We start from the raw sequence: 8868 nt of genomic DNA, 5'->3' as shown, positions 1-8868 counted from the left end.
TGCTCTGCAGCCGGAGGTATGGGGAGGAGGGGGTACAATGGCCCCCTCCGGGGGCTGCACGTGCTCTGCAGCCGGAGGTCTGGGGGCGGAGGGGTTACAATGGCTCCCCTCGTGGGGCTGCACGTGCTCTGCAGCTGGAGGTCTGGGGGAGGAGGGGGTACAATGGCCCCATCTGGGGGCTGCACGTGCTCTGCAGCTGGAGGTCTGGGGGAGGAGGGGGTACAATGGCCCCCTCTGGGGGCTGCACGTGTTCTGCATCTGGAGGTCTGGGGGAGGAAAGGGTTGTGAAACCTTTTCTAGCTGAAGAAAGGGAAGTGAAGCCATGTGATGCTGCGAGGAAGGAGGAAGTAGGGCAGCCTCGAGCGCAGTGTGACGCCTGCTCTGAGCTCACCACACACTGGGCCACGCCCCACTGCTCTGGGAGAAAGGAGCACTTGAATGTACCGAGTGCTTTATACAACGCTTGAAGCCACCTTTTGACGACTGGCAAGGGCGGCAGGTAAGCAGGGCTGACCTGACAGGTCAATGTATGGCAGAAGAGGCAGGTAAGCAGGGCTGACCTGACAGGTGAATGTATGGCAGAAGAGGCAGGTGAGCAGGGCTGACCTGACAGGTGAATGTATGGCAGAAGAGGCAGGTAAGCAGGGCTGACCTGACAGGTGAATGTATGGCAGAAGAGGCAGGTAAGCAGGGCTGACCTGACCTGACAGGTCAATGTATGGCAGAAGAGGCAGGTAAGCAGGGCTGCACTGGCCTGACAGGTCAGTGTATGGCAGAAGAGGCAGGTAAACAGGGCTGCACTGGCCTCACAAGTCAATGTATGGCAGAAGATGAAGGTAAGCAGGGCTGCCCTGGCCTGACAGCTCAATGTATGGCAGAAGAGGCAGGTAAGCAGGGCTGCACTGGCCTCACAAGTCAATGTATGGCAGAAGAAGCAGGTAAGCAGGGCTGACCTGGCAGGTCAATGTATGGCAGAAGAGGCAGGTAAGCAGGGCTGCACTGGCCTGACAGGTCAATGTATGGCAGAAGAGGCAGGTAAGCAGGGCTGCACTGGCCTCACAAGTCAATGTATGGCAGACGAATCAGGTAAGCAGGGCTGACCTGACAGGTCAATGTATGGCAGAAGAGGCAGGTCAGCAGGGCTGCACTGGCATGACAGGTCAATGTATGGCAGAAGAGGTAGGTAAGCAGGGCTGCACTGGCCTGACAGGTCAATGTATGGCAGAAGAGGCAGGTTAGCAGGGCTGACCTGACAGGTCAATGTATGACAGAAGAGGCAGGTAAGCAGGGCTGACCTGACGGGTCAATTTATGGCAGAAGAGGCAGGTAAGCAGGGCTGCACTGGCCTGACAGGTAAATGTATGGCAGAAGAGGCAGGTAACCAGGGCTGCACTGGGCTGACAGGTCAATGTATGGCAGAAGAGGCAGGTAAGCAGGGATGCACTGGTCTGACAGGTCAATGTATGACAGAGAAGGCATGTAAGCAGGGCTGCACTGGCCTGTACTGCCGCCTGGCAGCGCCAGAAGATCAGACCTGACAGGTCAATGTATGGCAGAAGAGGCAGGTAAGCAGGGCTGCACTGGCCTGACAGGTCAATGTATGACAGAAGAGGCAGGTAAGCAGGGCTGCACTGGCCTGACAGGTCAATGTATGGCAAAAGAGGCAGTTAAGCAGGGCTGCACTGGCCTGACAGGTCAATGTATGACAGAAGAGGCAGGTAAGCAGGGCTGACCTGACAGGTCAATGTATGGCAGAAGAGGCAGGTAAGCAGGGCTGCACTGGCCTGACAGTCCAATGTATGGCAGAAGAGGCAGGTAAGCAGGGTGTCGGTGCAGGTGGTGATCCATTCTTTGTAGTTCTTGATGTCTTCCCTTAGGTTGCTGCTGTGCTTGAGGGGCCTAGGGTGTGGGTGCAGGTGGTGATCCATTTGCTGCAGTTCTTGAAGTCTTCCGTTAGTTTGCTGCTGTGCTTGAGGGGCTCCACAGTGTTGGTGCAGCTGCTGATCCATTCATTGCAGTTCTTGATGTCTTCCATTAGGTTGCTGCTGTGCTTGAGGGGGTCCAGGGTGTTGGTGCAGGTGGTGATCCATTCGTTGAAGTTCTTGATGTCTCCGTTAGGTTACTGCTGTGCGTGAGGGGGTCCATAGTGTTGCTGCAGGTGGTGATCCATTCATTGAAGTTCTTCATGTATTCCGTTAAGTTGCTGGTATGCTTGAGGGGTCCAGAGTGTCGATGCAGGTGGTGATCCATTCATTGAAGTTCTTCATGTATTCCGTTAAGTTGCTGGTATGCTTGAGGGGGTCCAGGGTGTCGGTGCAGGTGGTGATCCATTCATTGCAGTTCTTGATGTATTTCCTTAGGTTCCTGCTGTGCTTGAGGGGGTCCATGGTGTTGCTGCAGGTGGTGATCCATTCATTGGAGTTCTTGCTGTCTTCCGTTAGGTTGCTGCTGTGTGTGAGGGGGTCCATAGTGTTGCTGCAGGTGGTGATCCATTCATTGCTGTTCTTAATGTCTTCCGGTAGGTTGCTGCTGTGCTTGAGGGTGTCCAAGGTGTCGATGCAGGTGGTGATCCATTCGTTGAAGTTCTTGATGTCTTGCGTTAGGTTGCTGCTGTGTTTGAGGGGTTTCAGGGTGTTGGACTTGGCCCTCTTCCCCCAAAATATTTAGTTGTTACCCCCTTATTGTAGGATGTCTCCCCCATGGTGAAGGTTACTGAATAGGCCATGTGAGGTATGAGATGCCCTGTGTAACGTTAAATGTCATGCAATGGTGTGTACACTTATTTTTCCCCATTGTAAACATGCACCCTGGTGAAATGCTGCATTTGTTTACTGCATTTAAAATGGATGCCACGGCTGTGCATTGTGCCACCTGACTGCAGGAGGTTAGCAGACTAGTTGTTAGGTACCCAGCCACCCCTAGCTTTTGGAGGGAAAGCCTGGCACCCAGGGTGCTCTACTCCTCCCCCTGAGCCAGCTTAGACCAGTTTGCCACTACATTCTAGAAGGTTCTGGCAGGAGGGTATAAGTAAGGGGGATGTGCAATGGATGCAATGGGGATGCAATGACACAGAGCTGGGACAGGAATGGGAGGGGACCTGCTGCAAGGGGATACCGCCACTTGGGCCTGTATGCTGGACCCAGCACCCATCTAGGACCCCCTACTGTCCCCAGGGCTTGTGAGCCCCACTTCAGGAGTTCAGGCTGCTGTGTAGGAGGAGGGCCACGCTGCAGTGGGGACGGTGAAAGCCTACCACCCTGTTTTGATGATGCCCCCACTACCTGCTGACCTGGCCCAGTAGTGCCTACTCCTCTGTCCCCAGGGCCCCTGAAGAAGGCGGGCCCCCCTAGGTCCCTGAAGCTGTTGGGACCTTGCACCATGCAAGCGCTGCATGAAGAAGCGCCCAGAAGGGAAGGAGTGTCGTGGACTGGACCCCCCAGGAGGTGAGAAGAGTTACCCTGGGACCCCTGGGCTTGCTGTTGGGACTGTCCACCCCCCCTGCGCTGTGCTGTAGAAGTGCTGCCAGGCCTGAAGGAACTGATTGCTTGTCAAGCGCAATCCTCGCGAAGCTGTGCCCCTTGGAAGCGCTGTACTGTGAGGAACTGCCTGTTAAGCGCTATAACTTTGAAGCGCTGGGGGAAGTGCTATATTCCTGCCCCCTCTGTGTGCCAGAGAAAAGCGGGAGCCTATCCCGCATATTGCCGCGTGTTCACGCCTCTGGCTGAGTGAATAGCGCCGCGGGAGCCTACCCCGTGTTTTTGCGCGCTTATGGCGTGTTTGGGATAATTAATCGGAGGGTAAATGTAAATGTCATGGTACTTATAGAGCGCACTGTCACCAGACGGTCACCTTGCGGTATCGCCTATTCGGCTTCCTGGCGCTGATACTCATACCGCTATGGAACCCCTCCTGGCTTTCCCCGTGAAGTGTCCACTCCTGGGCACCCCCAGGGTGAAGCCAGGCATCCTTAGCGCTGTTGGGGCCGGTGTGGAGGCTAAGCAAGCTATTGCCCAGAGTTGCAGTGTGGGGCCCGTGATTAGAATAGGCACCGAGGCCAGAATTAACAGGTCCGAGGAAATTGAGCCAGAGACCCCGCCGAGGCGGGAATCAAACCCTGGTCCCTGGCCAGAACTCTGCATCAGGGTCTGCCGCTCTAACCATTGAGCCACACTCCTCCTACCCCTCATCTCTGCCAGCAACGCCGTCGCGGCCAGGGCGCCGTGGAGCCTGTGGCGCTGCCCGCCGATTGCATCTGGGGGCAGAAAATCACCGCCGCAGCCCGGCGCGATATTGAGCCCCCCCCCTGCTGTTGCCATCGCCGTTGCAGCAGCCCCCGGTGGCAGGAGAGGGCCGCCGAAATAAAGAGTGGGCCGCGCTGGGCCCTGACCCCGCACTGGCGCCGGAGCAACACTCACCGCCGCGGCCCCATGACCGTCTGAAGAGGGGCCGTGCCTGAGATAACCGCCGCGGCCCGGAGATTGCTGGTGCTGCCCCCTTGGTGTGCGAGCGCTGCCTGGGCCCCGTGGACTCTGCCATGGCCCAGCGCTCGCCTGGGAAGGTCCCCGCTGTGAGGAGCCTCATTGTGACGGCCCCCAGAGCCAAGGGAGGGCCGCCGAAGTGAAGAAGTGGGCCGCGCCAAGCCCGGGAAGCCAGCCCCGACCTGCCCACGTGACAAGGGCGCCCGGCCGCCTCATTGTCCGCGCCCCCGCCCTTGCCGCACAACCATTGGCCATCGCGCCCGCACCCCCTAAAGGCCACGACTGGATTGTCTGCCGGCCGGGCAACCAGAGGAGGAATTTCCAGTAGACCCAGAAGGGCCGAGAGGAGGTGATGCGGGCCCCGTGCAGAGGAGGGAGCCCAGTTCATGTAGAGCAGCCAGAAGGGAGCTGCTGGCGGGGCTCCCACGTTGAGGAGGACAACCCCGCAATGCCCACAACTGCAGAGTGACTGAGGGGGAGAGGGAGCGTCGAGGCACGGTGTCGGTGCCTGCACCCCCCCAGCATCACGTGCGAGTCCCAGAGGAACCCGCAGAAGAGGGTCAGAGTCGACGAGAGGAGCCAACTCCGCAAGGACCCCGGTGAGTGAAGGGCTCAGCGGAGTGGTGGTTAGGGGCTGGAGTCGGGGCACAGGGTCGGTGCCCGCCCCCCCCTGGGACTTGCAATTTTGGGGACCTCATGTTAGGGTGCAATGTTTTAGGTGCCCCCATTTGGACCTGCTTAGGTGGCCGTTATACCCTTAACTGGGCCAGAGCCCTGCCAGACACATTTGGGGGGCCAGAATTTAATAAACGTTAGCCCCTGGCTGGGGGAGTAGTACATCACAGGATACTGCCATGTCCTGAGCAGTGACCAAGTTATTCTATTCCCGATGAAATGTTTATTCTGACCTGCTGAAATGGTTATTCCTGATGAAATGTTTCTTCTTGAGTAAGGAGATGTTTACCCTGGCGTAAGTGTTTATTTCTGCGCAAAGTGACTACTGAAGGGTTTACTTCGGATTACTGAAATGTTTACTCCAGCCTCATGAAGTGTTTTACCTATGCCAGTTGTTAAGGCCCTGTTGGGTGGCTAGGCCATCATTCCTAATGTGTGTTTCAAGCCTAATGCTTTAGTTTACGGCTCCAGCTTACTTCTAGGTGAGGCCAAGGATTAAGGCCTGAGTTGGCCCTGCGATATTGACTTTGGGTTTCAGCATTAGTATTTCTTTCCCTCACGTATTCTGATAAAGTTTCATGCCCATGATAACCTTTTATTTTATTTCAGCCATGGACTCACGTACTTAACCTTTTATTCCTTGCCCCTTTCCCATGTAAATAACCCCCTTTGCATTCATTGCCCTGGCTCCAGTTGGCACCCTTTTGAGATTACTGCTATTATCATGTTTTGCCCTTGCAGGTTTGATGTAATACAAAACTTATTCTTTTTCCAACCAGAAGCAGTGTTGTGTCTTTTTTGTGGTGTGCCTGGTGCGTTGTCTGTGGGTACTGCGTGAATGCTTTACGCATGTCCTCTGAAGTTTGGCCTGCCCGCTCTGTTTCATGCTACCCCCTGTAGAATTGGCAACCCCATTTGCAGGGTGTCGGTGCATGTGGTGATCCATTCATTGAAGTTCTTAATGTCTTCCGTTAGGTTGCTGCTGTGCGTGAGGGCGTCCAGGGTGTCGGTGCAGGTGGTGATCCGTTCATTGCAGTTCTTGATGTCTTCCGTTAGGTTGCTGCTGTGCTTGAGGGGGTCCAGGGTGTCGGTGCAGGTAGTGATCCATTCATTGAAACTCTTGATGTCTTCCGTTAGGTTGCTGCTGTGCTTGAGGGGGTCCAGGGGGTCGATGCAGGTGGTGATCCATTCATTGTAGTTCTTGATGACTTCCGTTAGGTTGCTGCTGATATGCTTGAGGGGTTCAGGGTGTCGGTGCAGGTCGTGATCCATTCATTGCTGTTCTTGATGTCTTCCGTTAGGTTGCTGCTGTGCTTGAGGGGACTAGGGTGTCGGTGCAGGTGGTGATCCATTAATTGCAGTTCTTGATGTCTTACGTTAGGTTGCTGCAGTGCATGCGGGGGTCCAGGGTGTTTGGGCAGGTGGTGATTCATTCATTGAAGTTCTTGATGTCTTCCATTAGGTTGCTGCTGAGCGAGAGGGGGTCCAGGGTGTCAGTGCAAGTGGAGATCCATTTATTGCAGTTCTTGATGTCTTCCGTTAGGTTGCTGTTGATTTGCTTGGGGTGTCCAGGGTGTCGGTGCAGGTGGTGATCCATTCATTGTAGTTCTTGATGTCTTCCATTAGGTTGCTGCTATGCTTGAGGGGGTCCAGGTTGTCGGTGCAGGTGGTGATCTATTCATTGCAGTTCTTGATGTCTTCCATTAGGTTGCTGCTGTGCTTGAGGGGTCCAGGGTGTTGGTGCAGGTGGTGATCGATTCATTGAAGCTGTTGATGTCTTCCGTTAGGTTGCTGCTGTGCTTGAAGGGGTCCAGGGTGTCGGTGCAGGTGGTGATCCACTCATTGTAGTTCTTGATGTCTTCCGTTAGGTTACTGATGTGCGTGAGGGGGTACAGAGTGTCGGTGCAAGTGATGATCCATTCATTGCAGTTCTTCATGTCTTCCGTTAGGTTGCTGCTGAGCGTGAAGGGGTCCAGGGTGTCGGTGCAGGTGTTGATCCGTTCATTATAGTTCTTGATGTCTTCCGTTAGGTTACTGAAGTGCGTGAGGGAGTCCAGGGTGTCGGTGCAAGTGGTGATCCATTTATTGCAGTTCTTGATGTCTTCCGTTAGGTTGCTGTTGATTTACTTGAGGGGTCCAGGGTGTCGGTGCAGGTGGTGATCCATTCATTGCAGTTCTTGATGTCTTCCTTTATTTTGCTGCTGTGCTTGAGGAGGCTAGGGTATCGGTGCAGGTGGTCATCCATTCATTGAAGTTCTTCATGTCTTCCGTTAGGTTGCAGCTATGCTTGAGGGGGTCCAGGGTGTCGGTGCAGGTGGTCATCCATTCATTGCATTTCTTGATGTCTTCCGTTAGGTTGCTGCTGTGCGTGGGGGGGGGGGTCCAGGGTGTCGGTGCAGGTGGTGATCCATTAATTGCAGTTATTAACGTCTTCCCTTAGGTTGCTGCTGTTCTTGAGGGGGTCCAGGTTGTCGGTGCAGGTGGTGATCATTCATTGCAGTTCTTGATGTCTTCCGTTAGGTTGCTGCTGTACTTGAGTGTGTCCAGGGTGTCGATGCAGGTGGTGATCCATTCATTGCAGTTCTTGATGTCTTCCGTTAGTTTGCTGCTGTGCTTGAGGAGTCCAGGGTGTTGGTGCAGGTGGTGATCCATTCATAGAAGTTCTTGATGTCTTCCATTAGGTTACTGCTGTTCTTGAGGGGTCCAGGGTGTGTCAGTGCAAGTGGGGATCCATTTATTGCAGTTCTTGATGTCTTCCGTTAGGTTGCTGTTGATTTGCTTGGGGGGTCCAGGGTGTCGGTGCAGGTGGTGATCCATTCATTGCAGTTCTTGATGTCTTCCTTTAGGTTGCTGCTGTGCTTGAGGGGGTCCAAGTTGTCGGTGCAGGTGGTGATCCATTCATTGCAGTTATTAATGTCTTCCCTTAGGTTGCGCTGTGCTTGAGGGGTCCAGAGTGTTGGTGCAGGTGGTGATCCATTCATTGAAGCTCTTGATGTCTTCCGTTAGGTTGCTGCTGATATGCTTGAGGGGTTCAGGGTGTCGGTGCAGGTCGTGATCCATTCATTGCAGTTCTTGATGTCTTCCTTTAGGTTGCTGCTGTGCTTGAGGGGACTAGGGTGTCGGTGGTGATCCATTCATTGAAGCTCTTGATGTCTTCCGTTAGGTTGCTGCTGTGCTTGAGGGTGTCCAGGGTGTCGATGCAGGTGGTGATCCATTCATTGTAGTTCTTGATGACTTCCGTTAGGTTGCTGCTGATATGCTTGAGGGGTTCAGGGTGTCGATGCAGGTGGTGATCCATTCATTGCAGTTCTTGATGTCTTCCGTTAGTTTGCTGCTGTGCTTGAGGGGTCCAGGGTGTTGGTGCAGGTGGCGATCCATTTATTGCAGTTTTTGATGTCTTCCGTTAGGTTGCTGTTGATTTGCTTTGGGGGTCGAGGGTGTCGGTGCAGGTGGTGATCCATTCATTGCAGTTCTTGATGTCTTCCGTTAGGTTACTGATGTGCGTGAGGGGGTACAGAGTGTCGGTGCAAGTGATGATCCATTCATTGCAGTTCTTCATGTCTTCCGTTAGGTTGCTGCTGAGCGTGAAGGGGTCCAGGGTGTCGGTGCAGGTGTTGATCCGTTCATTATAGTTCTTGATGTCTTCCGTTAGGTTACTGAAGTGCGTGAGGGAGTCCAGGGTGTCGGTGCAAGTGGTGATCCATTTATTGCAGTT

At 54.3% G+C, this 8868-nt stretch overlaps 1 pseudogene across 1 annotated transcript in view; it reads left to right on the top strand.

Moving 5' to 3' along the window:
- The first annotated feature begins 416 nt into the window (after positions 1–416).
- LOC147736895 (uncharacterized) overlaps positions 417–8868 on the top strand; it is a 133185-nt pseudogene continuing 124733 nt past the window's right edge. The window contains exon 1 of the transcript XR_015307517.1: positions 417–499. The product of XR_015307517.1 is annotated as an uncharacterized LOC147736895 (transcript). The remainder of the gene's footprint in view (positions 500–8868) is intronic.

This window comes from Lissotriton vulgaris, chromosome 1_2, assembly GCF_964263255.1.
Source record: "Lissotriton vulgaris chromosome 1_2, aLisVul1.2, whole genome shotgun sequence".
NCBI classification, from domain to species: Eukaryota; Metazoa; Chordata; class Amphibia; order Caudata; family Salamandridae; genus Lissotriton; species Lissotriton vulgaris.
The sequence above is the reverse complement of the archived record's forward strand: the minus strand, read 5'-3'. Positions and strand labels throughout refer to the sequence as shown.